The following is a 12,968-nucleotide window of genomic DNA, read 5'->3' on the forward strand; positions in this document are numbered from 1 at the left end:
TGTATTTAGGTAGTGGCAGGGGCGGACTGACAACTCATGGGGCAATAGGAGATTATGGGGGCCCCTGGGCAATAGGAGATTATGGGGCCCCTGGGCAATAGGAGATTATGGGGCCACCAGGCAATAGGAGATTATGGGACCCCCAGGCAATAGATTATGGGGCCCCCAGGCAATAGGAGATTATGGGGCCCCTGGGCAATAGGAGATTATGGGGCCCCTGGGCAATAGGAGATTATGGGGCCACCAGGCAATAGGAGATTATGGGACCCCCAGGCAATAGATTATGGGGCCACGCAGTACTGTATACGAACACACACACCTACAGTCATAGGTGTGCGCAGATTTTGGCATTAGGGTGTGCACCCTAAAGTTCAAATACACTCTACCGATCACTCACGATGTTCATTCCGAAAGGGAAGGGGCCGGTAAATGTCATATTTACTGGCCCATTCCCCCACCCATTCTAAAACATCCACAGCAACAACCAGTGGGAGAGGAGGGAAGCCGGCAGTGCTGTTGGAGGAAGGAATGGGAGCCAGGTCAGTAGGGGGAATCTGTTCTGCACAGGGTGATTAGGGTGTGCCTGGGCACACCTGGCACACCCTGTGCGCACGCCTATGCATACAGTATACATACACAGTATACACACACAGTATACATACATACAGAATACACATACACACACTGAGAAGGTACCGGAGAGGCGGGGCAGCTATAATCTTGGGATTTTTAGGATGTCGATAAGGGACATTTTAGGGACAGATGTAAAAAAACACAGATTTTTACATACTATCCCTGGTTTTACTGAGGCTGGCAACTCTGATGGGGCCCCCTAGTGGCATGGGGCCCTTGGGCAGTGCCCAAGTGCCCAAATGGTCAGTCCTCCCCTGGAAGCACCTAAACCTTGTAGTGTGGAGGGGGCTTACTACAGGGGTAGATTTTGTCTAATTCCGGGAGTTTGGCTTTAGGATCCTTATCCTTGTTAACAATGCATATCCTTTGAATGGTGCGGGCCCCTCTGGCCCTACGCCCCAACAGTGGGGTTTTCACAGGCCCAGTCAAGGCGTGAAACGCGCGGGCGACCCAGGAGAGGAGTCAGAGGAGGGCGAAGGGTACGAGTCAAAAAGGCAAAAGTTTTAGCAGGATCAGGTATCTATAACTTGAGTACTGTTGCTTTAAATCAATCTGAAAAGCTCATCCTGGATAAAGGCCTTAAATATGCCTTACCCAGGAAATTGAATAAATTTGAAACCTACATCGATATCCATAAGTTCATTCGCAAAGTGCATATCAAAAGGTATATGATCTCCAATCCTATCTCCAATAACCAAGCCCAATCAGGAGGTTTTGTGCATACTGGTCTCTCTAATGCATCCCTATATAATCCTTCAACCACTATGGCTCCCGCCATTAAGGTTTTTAGGGATGCCCTTTTGAAAGATCTAGAATTGCTTACAGTTAAAAATAGTAGAGTTGACCAGGACCTTTTGGTCGGTCTAAACTCTTTGTGTGATAACAAAAATATTGTCATTAGGCCTGCCGACAAGGGTGGGGGTATTGTTGTCCTTAATCGTTCGGATTACTTACTCGAAATTAATAGAATTTTGGAGGATCGCGATACTTATACCCCCTTGAAATCCGACCCTAGGAACAATTATTTGGAACAACTTGATCGTATTGTTAAGCATGGTTATAGGGAAGGTATCATTACCAAGAAGGAGAGGGCCTATTTGGTCCCTTTGGCCCCTAGAACACCAATAATATATTATCTCCCCAAGATTCACAAAAGTCAAACCTGCCCCCCGGGACGCCCCATAGTGAGTGGGATTGATTCCCTCACTTCCCGGGTGGGCAGGTATATAGACTATTTCCTCCAACCGTTGGTGGCAGCGATGCCCTCACTCCTCAAAGATTCACGACATACCATCAATATTTTGTCCAACCTCAAACCATCTCCCAATGTATGGCTCGTCACTGCGGACGTTACATCATTATATACCATAATTCCGCATGACCTAGGATTATTTGCTGTGGAGTATTATCTGAGGCGAGATTCGGGCCTGTTTGACGAACAAATTTGTTTTATTTTGGATTTACTCCATTTTGCAGCCTCTCGCAATTATTTTTGGTTCCAGAACCAGTTTTATCGTCAAGATAGAGGTGTGGCGATGGGGGCTAAATATGCCCCCAGTTTGGCCAACCTCTTCATGGCCTTATGGGAGGAGGATGTTGTCTATGTTAGCCAGACACCACAGCTCAAGCTGTGGAAGAGGTACATTGACGACATCCTCCTCCTGTGGGAGGGATCCCTTGAAGATCTACAAGCCTATATGGAGCTGTTAAATAACAACTCTAGGGGCATCCATTTAGACTTTGAGGCAAGCCAGTCCAGTATTAGCTTCTTAGATCTGAAGATTTCTATCATGGGCGACAAATTTGTTACATCCACTCATTTTAAAAAAACGGACCGTAACTCATACATCCCAGTCGACAGCTGTCATCACAAGTCCTGGCTACAGTCTGTACCCAAGAGTCAATATTTGAGAATTAGACGGAACTGCACTAATCAGCAGGAGTTCCTTCAACAGAGTGAACTCCTGACTGAAAGGTTTTTAGAAAAGGGATACTCATTAGGCCCTCTTATGGCCACTTTGGATGAGGTAAAGACTATTGATAGAGAAACTCTTCTTATCACAAAACCCCCCAAAGAAAAGAACTTATCCTTGGTTCCATTTCTGACTACTTTTTCAACTCAACATCATAGTGTCACGAAATTAGTCAGAAAACACTGGCACATCTTACAAAATGATCCTATACTTGGTCCTGTTTTACCCTCTGCACCACAAGTTATTTTCAGAGGTGTTTCAGCTTTGAGACACAGACTGGCCCCTAATGTCATAGAACCACCTCCTTCGAGGATGACATTTTTGGATTCCTTTACAGGGTTTTATCAATGTAGGAATTGTCGGGTGTGCTCCTTTAATGGGTGCACACATAGACGAACCCACGTTTTTTCTTCCACTTCTACCTCAGAGGAACATAAGATCAAACCATTTATAACTTGTTCTACTGTAGGGGTAGTGTACCTGCTCCAATGCCCATGTGGGTTACAATATATTGGCAGAACGAAAAGACCTCTTTCAGTCAGGCTCAATGAGCACATTACGAACATCTTAAGTGGATTTACCAACCATTCAGTGTCTAAACACTATTTATTATCACACAACAAAGACCCCTCCAAAACAGTTTTTCTGGGGATCGACAAGTATACCCCACACTGGCGAGGAGGATCTTTGGTTAGAAGTATTTCTAGACTTGAAATGGGATGGATCCATAAGGTCAAATGCTATACTCCCCACGGATTAAATGTGGAGGTAGATGTTAACGCATTTATTAATAATGCTTAACTAATTTTTATTAATTTTTTTATATTTTTTAATTATTCCTATATATGAAGTTATTTGACCTTATTGTATGACAATTTGATTTGAGTCCTTCATAGGCTGTAATTGCTATATGATAACTTGAGTCGAGCCCGCCATAGGCTGTATTCTGTGTGGATCTATAATGGGGCGAGCTCCACTATTTATAGGCAATCTCGAGTATTTACGCCTTAATTCCTCTCTATTCCCTTTATGGGTATATGTGGTTTTGGAGAGGGTTGTCTACTAATAACTATGATATATGTGCTAGTGGTGTCATTTAAGGACCTTTCTTTTTTGGTAATATTTCACTACTAATACAAATTTATTATATATATAATTTTATTAATTTTATGTTTTTGGCCCTTTAAGGGTGTTCATGTACTGTACAATTAAGGTTTTATTATATCCAGCCTGTTGGCTGTTTTATCTACTTACATATAGAGGGGTTGATCTTTCCTTTATATATCTGTCATTATATCACAATATTCTATAATTAGAATTTCGGGGCCCCATTCTTTTATGCGTGGCAAACGGCACCCTGTCTTGGGCCATAGTGGTTGGCTCGACTCGAGAGTGTATATAGCCCTGATCTTTTTTAGACTTTATTATCATGTTAATATTATCTTACCATTTTGTTATTGTGTTTAATACGTATATGTTAATTTTTGATATGAATTTAAATGCTGCCTCGATGCCGTAATGATCATTATGCGGCGTCTATGCAGTATTTGCCTTGTTATGCGTTGCGGCTTCCGCGATTGGCTGTTTCCTGTCGCGTGTTAGCCGGGACTGTATCCATATCGAGGCTTGGTTCTTATATTGTGTATATAAGCGCGACACGTCATTGCGTCGCCCGTTCCCCAGACGACGTCACATACTGACGAAACGTACGTCGGGAGGAGGAGACGCTTTGACGTGCTGCGTCTAGGTCCAGAGGACGGGCGTTCGTAGTAGCCGGCCGGCTCGAAATTTACATGCTGTTTCTACCTGTTTTTATGTAAGTGATATCTACCATATTAAATTGTTTCCCTACGGTACATCACTATGTGGAATTCCTCTTTTTTATGGTGACTTACTCGGCTATACTGTATGAGGGAGCCGTTTGCTTTTGGTTGATGCTTTCTGAAGTTAACCCCTAAAGGCCCTGGCTGGGTTTGGCCACAAGCTCCTTATTTACATTTATCTGGTAAGAGTCTCCCTTATTCGGTGATTCCTTTTGGTGGAGGCTTTCCCTTGGTGTGCTTATATTCGTGTTATCTACGGTACATCACCATTTGTTGCCTATATATTTATTTTTATGCTCCTTGGATCCCGGATCTATCCACCTATTTTGGAGGAATACCATCCGGACTTCCAGTAAAGACCCTAGCTGGGGAGTTCAGCTGCAAGCCTTCTTTGCTTGCCCTTCTGGTAAGCTCATAGACATTTATCCATTTACTGCACCGGTGGAGGATTTTTAGTGTGTTGAGTCACGGGCACAACTTCATTCAACAATTTATTCACTTATAAACTTTTTTATTATATACTGTATCATTCACGATTTTTTTGTATATGGACACTATTTAATTATATCAATCAATTTGATATTCCTCATTTACCCTTGGTTAGCGCAACTTATCTGTTTTGTTTAGGATCCTTATGTTATTGGAAGAGTTGTGACGGAAAACCTCATTGCAGCAACCAAAGTTCATATTGAGCTAAATAGATTTGGTTGGCTGCTCTAATGCCGCGTACACACCATCACTTTATGTGATGGGAAAAAACGACGTTTTTAAAAACGTCACTTTAAATGACCGTGTGTGGGGGAAAACGTTGTTTTATGTCTTCTGAAAAACGACAAAAAAAAATTGAAGCATGCTTCAATTTTATGTGTCGTTTTTCAAAACGTCGTTTTTTACTTCACAGAAATTGACCGTGTGTAGCAAAAAACGACATTTAAAACAATGTTTTTACACCCGCGCATGCCCAGAAGCTAGTTATGAAGCGAGCTTCAATGGAAAAACGTGGTGAACGTAACCTCGCTTTGCTAGAGCATTGTGAAAAAACGATGGTGTGTAGGCAACTTCGTCTTTGAAAATTGAAGTTTCAAAAACGTCGTTTTTTACTTCACAGAAAAAAAAATTCATCACATAAAGTGATGGTGTGTACGCGGCATAAGTCACAGCTCTTTGCCCAGCTGTTGTCTAATCAGAAATGTACCTATTTATTAGTTTCACCTTCAACATTTTATTTAGCTTGCCTTTGTTATATAAAACAACAGAATGTTTTTTTTTTTTTCTATTGCATAATAATTAATATATGCTGGAATTTCATGCATGTAAATCAAAGCTGTGTGCGGAAAATGCAGCTCACATTTCTGGGTCTGTCGCTTTATAATGTCATGCCCATAAATCAGCACTGGGTGGCAGTGTGCTCACTTCTTCCTGTGACATTGATGCTCCCAGTTTAATTGGAAGTTCATTGAAATACATAACATTTGCTCTGATTGACATAACAAAATAAGTATGGAAAAAATTAATATTGAAAGTTTTGAATATATTGTTTACTGAATATATAAATAAATGTTCAAACGAAATAATAACTGTCTGCGCTCAAAATGGAAGGGATGCAATGGTACAGTGAATAATAGCGCTCAGAAGTCACTCTGAAATGTCTCGCTCAAAGAAGCTGAATACAAATTGGGATCCACAACCTTGCCGCTTTCTCCAAACTGTGAAATCCTTTGTATGCGCTGCGAAATATAAAGAGAGCGCGTCTTTTGTAAGGACCTCGAGAATACTTGAATTTATTATTGTATTGTATTCACAAAAGAACTTGGTATAAAATGCATGTCACAAATCATCCAAAAAATCCAAAACATCTCCGACCAACCGTGTCTAATTGCCATAAACATAAGCACTGACTCCGTAATGCATCCTGGCTGGGAGGGGGGGGGGGGGGCTTTTCATCAGAACTCTGATGGATGATTTGTGACATTGAGGATGGATAATTGGTGACATGTGTATATACCAATGCCTAGATTCACGTAGATGGCCGCAACTTTGCGGCGGCATAGCTTAAGGCATTTAAGCTACGCTGCCGTAAGTTAACAGGCAAGTACATGATTCACAATGTACTTGCCTGCTAACTTACGGCGGCGTAGCCTAAATCCGCAGGCGTAAGGACGCCTAAATCAAATCTGTTTGAGGGGGGCGTGTTTTATGCTAATGAGGCTTGACCTCACGTTTTTTACGTTCTTTGTTACTGCGCATGCGCCGGGCGCCTACATTTCCCAGTGTGCATTGCGGCTAAGTACGCCGCACGGGCCTATTGATTTTGACGTGGACGTAAACGACGTAAATCCCGATTCGCGGACGACTTACGCAAACAACATAAAAAATTTGAATTTCACGGCGGGAACAGCGGCCATACCTAACATTACTATTCCACTAGGGTCTAGCTCTAACTTTACGCGGCCTATCTCTTACGTAAACGGCGTAAAAGTACTGCGTCGGCCGGGCATTCGGGAATCGGCGTATCTACTAATTTACATATTCTACGCCGACCGCAATGGAAGCGCCACCTAGCGGCCATCCAAAATATTGCAATCTAAGATAGGATGACGCAAGCCGTCGTATCTTAGATATGCTTAAGCGTATCTCTGTTTGAGCATACGCTTAAACATAACTCGGCGTAGATTCTGAGTTAGGTCGACTTATCTACTGATAAGTCGGCCTAACTCTACCTGAATCTACCTATAAGTTCCTTTCTGAGTACAATTCAATAATAAATGAAAGTGTTATTGAGGATCTCACACAATGGCGGTGTGCTCTCTTTTTATTTCATAGTGCATTTAACCACTTAAGCCCCGGACTATTTTGTAGCTAAAGGACTAGGCCACTTTTTGCGATTGCGTTGCTTTAACTGACAATTGCACGGTCGTGCGACATGGCTCCCAAAACAAAATTGGCGTCCTTTTTTTCCCACAAATAGAGATTTCTTTTGGTGGTATTTGATCACCTCTGCAGTTTTTATTTTTTGCGCTATAAACAAAAATAGAGCGACAATTTTGAAAAAAATTCAATGGCCCGGATTCACATACATCGGCGCATAGTTATGCCGGCGTAGCGCATCTCTTTTACGCTACGCCGGCGCAGCGCACAGAGGCAAGCACTGGATTCACAAAGCACTCGCCCCCAAATCTACGCTGAGTTTCCTCGGCGTAAGCCAGCGTAGGTGGAAGTGGGCGTGAGCCATGCTAATGAGGCGTGACCCCATGTAAATGATGGACTGAGCGTCATAAAGATACAAATAACGTACAGGGCATGCGCCGTCCCGTGGACGCATCCCAGTGCGCATGCTCAGAATCACGTCAAAACAACTGCCTAAGATACGTTGAATCACTGCCTACGACGTGAACGTAACCTACGCCTAGCCCTTTTTACGTACTACGTAAAATACGACGGGTGTGTTCCCTGGTTCATACCTTTGCATGACTTGCGCCTCCTATATGTGGAATAACGTACGACTTACGCAAACCACGTAATATTATGCGCCGGGTGCAACTACGTTCGTGAATCGGCGTATCTTCCTCATTTGCATATTCGCATAGAAAATCAATGGGAGCGCCACTTGCGGCCAGCGTAAATATGCGCCCACGATACGCCGCCGTAGGAAAGTTACGTCGGTCGGATGAAGCCTATTTTCAGGCGTATCTAGTTTTGTGGGCACGGCGCACAGATACGACGGCGTATATTTGCACTTACGCGGCGTATCTCGAGATACGTCGGCGCAAGTGCTTTGTGAATCCGGACCAATATTTTTTACTTTTTGCTATAATAAATATCCCCCAAAAATATATATATAAAACATTTTTTTTTCCCCCAGTTTAGGGCGATACGTATTCTTCTACCTATTTTTGGTAAAAAAAAAAAATCGCAATAAGCGTTTATTGATTGGTTTGCGCAAAAGTTACAGCGTATACAAAATAGGGGATAGTTTCATAGCATTTTTATTAATATATATATGTTTTTACTAGTGTAGCACCTATGTACTTTATAGTACTGGTGCTAGTCAAATTTAAGGGTAGATCAGAGTATCGCTCCCCGAGGGAACCCGACCGCCGCAAGTCGCGGGGGGGGGGGTCCCGATCGGACCCCCGACCCACGTCTAGGCAGGGACGTACAGGTACGCCAATGTGCCTGTACGTGCCATTCTGCCGACGTATATGTACATGCGGCGGTCGGGAAGTGGTTAAAGATTAATTCCTTGATTAATCGTTAATTTTTTTGATCGATCAAAATTCTTTTGAACGGTATTAGTGGCGCAATGGATCGTAAATTATCCGTGATCTGAACGGGTCACCATATGCGGATCGGCACACCACGTGATCCGCGGAGCTCCGCTGCTGCCTTGGCCATAGGAAAGGCCACGGCCTCTCCATGTGATACATAAAGAAAATTCAGGCAGATATGGATGGACAAATGACATTTGGGACAATAGTCAGTAATAATTTATTGAAGGAACTGCCTATTAAATCTTCGATAAATAAGAGTCGTGTATATTACTGCTGATAACATCCAATGAACAGTAGGTGGCAGTGTGTTCCAATGAAGTTTCCATGTACAGTATGTGATATAAGCATTTCATGTGAGAATCCTGAAAATCAGGGCAGGACTTAGGGTGGTGGGGGCCCCTGGGCTTGAGTGTTGAAGGGGCCCCCTGGAGCCGATAATTGGGGAGGGGGTCGAAGATGTTGAGCGAGGGGGGGATCATAGTTGTTGAGCGGGGGGGGCGCATTAAAGGATTAAAGTTGTTGAGCGGGGGGGCGAATTGAATTTGTTGAGCGGGGGGGGCGCATTAAAGTTGTTGAGCGGGGGGGGGTGCCTCTCACCTGTGCACGGAATGTGTCAGCTCTCTTCCCTTAAGCAGACATCCACACACCACTCCGGTTCCTCCTGGGGGGGGGGGTTTTGCAGTTGTTGAGCGGGTGGAGTGCCTCTCACCTGTGCCGACAGCCGGGCCCGGCTGTCGGCTTTCTTCACACACCGCTCTGGTTCCTCCTGCTTCCGTGCTGCCTCCTCCTCTTGCAGTGCGGGAAAATTAACCCTTTCGCGGGACTACGGGAAGAAGCTGTCTGTGCGGGAAAGTCCCGCAGAATCCGTGCGTGTTGGGAGGTATGCGCAGGTTCGCCATCAGGAATTTTGGGGCCCCTTACTAGGGTTGCCACCTGTCCAGGAATCACCCGGACAGTTCGGGTTTGGGATCTTGTGTACGGGTTTCAGTCTGCCTGAAACCCGGACACATTATTTAGACTGGGCTGTGGTTCCCCAAGTAACTGAGGTAGTCACACAAAAAATCTGTTGCCATTCGGGAGATGCGGGCCGCTGTCTGGGGGCAGGTTTGGCATCACTGAGGGGGAGCCATGATGTCAGCAAGAGCAGTTTGGCCACACCCACAGTTTGCCGCAGCGCGCTGCATTACCACTCTCCTTGAGGCACCCAAAGGTGCCCCAGGTCTTTTATAATTCTATTGTGTATACTACGAAAAAAATGTGCCCTGTGCCGCTAAAGTGTTCGGGTTTGGCTTGAAGAAAAGGTGGCAACTCTACCCCTTACACAGCTTAAGGCATGGGCCCCCTGGAGCAGAGAACCAGGGGGGGGGGGGTGCTGCCGCCTGAAATTGAGAAGCGGGGGGGGCCTTTACAAAAAAAAAAAGAAATAAAGAAAAATATATATACAGTACAGACCAAAAGTTTGGACACCCCTTCTCATTCAAAGAGTTTTCTTTATTTTCATGACTATGAAAATTGTAGATTCACACTGAAGGCATCAAATCTATGAATGAACACATGTGGAATTATACATAACAAAAAAGTGTGAAACAACTGAAAATATATTTCATATTCTAGGTTCTTCAAAGTAACCACCTTTTGCAGCAGACACATCTCTAGAACTGGTAAGAGGAGACTGTGCGAATCAGGCCTTCATGGTAGAATATCTGCTAGGAAACTACTGCTAAAGAAAGGCAACAAGCAGAAGAGACGTGTTTGGGCTAAAGAACACAAGGAATGGACATTAGACCAGTGGAAATCTGTGCTTTGATCTGATGAGTCCAAACTTGAGATCTTTGGTTCCAACCCCCGTGTCTTTGTGCGACGCAGAAAAGGTGAACGGATGGACTCTACATGCCTGGTTCCCACCGTGAAGCATGGCGGAGGAGGTGTGATGGTGTGGGGGGGGTTTGCTGGTGACACTGTTTGGGGATTTAATCAAAATTGAAGGCATACTGAACCAGCATGGCTACCACAGCATCTTGCAGCGGCATGCTATTCCATCTGATTTGCGTTTAGTTGGACCATCATTTATTTTTCAACAGTACAATGACCCCAAACACACCTCCAGGCTGTGTAAGGGCTATTTGACCAAGAAGGAGAGTGATGGGGTGCTGCGCCTGGTGACTACCTCTTGAAGCTCATCAAGAGAATGCCAAGAGTGTGCCAAACAGTAATCAAAGCAAAAGGTGGCTACTTTGAAGAACCTAGAATATGAAATATATTTTCAGTTGTTTCCACACGTTTTTGTTATGTATAATTCCACATGTGTTACTTCATAGTTTTCATGCCTTCAGTGTGAATCTACAATTTTCATAGTCATGAAAATGAAGAAAACTCTTTGAATGAGAAGGTGTGTCCAAACTTTTGGTCTGTACTGTATATATAAAAAAAGGGGGGTAGCCATCCGGGGCCCTGGGTCCCTCTGGGCCCTTTAATAAAAAGAAAAAAGAAACCTCTGGGCCCTTTAATAAAAAAATAAAAAAATAAATAAACATTTATAAAGAATACATAAAAAAATGGAGGTTGCCATCTGGGGCCTCTGGGCCCCTCTGGGCCTCCTAATAAAAAAAAAAAATATATATATATATAAAAAAAAAGGGGGGTTGCCACCCAGGGGCCCTGGAGACCTCTGGGCCCTTTAATAATAATAATAAAAAAATTATATATATATATATATATATATATATATATTAAAAAAAAAGCATCTTTTTTAAATAAAAAATAAATAAAAAAAAGGGGGTTGTCATCCAGGGGCCCTGGAGACCTCTGGGCCCTTTAATAATAATAATAATAATAATAATAATAATAATAATAATAATAATAATTATATATATATATATAAAAAAAAAACATTTTTTTTTAATAAAAAAGAAATAAAAAAAGGGGGGTTGCCGTCCGGGGCACGGGGGGCCTCCGGGCCCCTGGGGACCTCCGGACCCCTAAAAAAAAAGGGGGGGTTGCCAGGAGACCTCTGGGCCCTTTAATAATAAAATATATATATATATATATATATATATATATATATATATATATATATATATATATATAAAGATATATATATAAAAAAACATTTTTTTTAATAAAAAAAATAAAAAAATAAGGGGGGTTGCCGTCCAGGGCCCGGGGGGCCTCCGGACCCCTAAAAAAAAAAAAAAAAAAAATGTTTTTTTTTTTTTTTAAAGGGGGCCCCCTATTGGGTGGGGCCCATGGGCTTGAGCCCAGTCAAGCCCAATGGTAAGTCCGGCCCTGCTGAAAATACAAACTGAACTTTTCATTTAAAGGGGAAGGTAACTTTCTCACCAAGTCTCCTCACCCTTACATGCCACTCCTAGTTTCTGAGGATTTTTTAATTTACAAATTGAACTTTTTAAGGGTAAGGAAACTTTCTCACACTATTTCCTTACCCTTCTGCCCCCCCCCCCCCCCAATACCCCTAAGAAAGTGTATCTTACCCGCCTCCCACTAAATTTGCTATACTTACAAAGGGCCAGATTCACAAAAGAGATACGACGGCGTATCTACTGATACGCCGTCGTATCTCTGTTCCTAACTATGCGGCTGATTCATAGAATCAGTTACGCATAGATATCCCTAAGATCCGACATGTGTAATGGACTTACACTGTCGGATCTTAGGATGCAGTACCGCGGCCGGCGCTGGGGGCATTTCTCGTCGTAATCCAGCGTCGGGTATGCAAATTAGCACTTACGGAGATTCACAAAGCTTTTTCCCTTCGTGAAGTCGCCGTAAGTGTTAGTTTGCCGTCGCAAAGATAGGGCTACTTTTACAAAGTGTAAAGTTAGTACACCATGTAAAAGTATACCCGTCTTTCCCGCGTCGCTGTCAATTTTTTTTTTACATTTTTTTTTTCCGCCGCATCTCTTTTTTACCCGTCGCGATTCACAAAACCTCGGCGCAACATAACTTTGCGCAAAGCACGTCGGGAAAATAGCGTCGGGAGCATGCGCAGTACGTCCGGCGTGGGAGCGCGCCTAATTTAAATGGGACTCGCCCCATTTGAATTGGCCCGCCTTGCGCCGGACTGATTTAGGATACACCGCCGCAAATTTCCAGGTAAGTGCTTTGTGGATCGGGCACTAACTTGGGCAATTTGCAGCGGTGTAACTTAAATCAGAAAAGTTACGTTGCGCCCGCTGGATGTGAATCTGGCCCCTAGATCCCACTCCAAGGCCCTTCAAGGCACTATTTACAGTGCCTTGAAAAAGTAT

This window comes from Rana temporaria, chromosome 11 (genome assembly GCF_905171775.1).
Source record: "Rana temporaria chromosome 11, aRanTem1.1, whole genome shotgun sequence".
Lineage (NCBI taxonomy): Eukaryota > Metazoa > Chordata > Amphibia > Anura > Ranidae > Rana > Rana temporaria.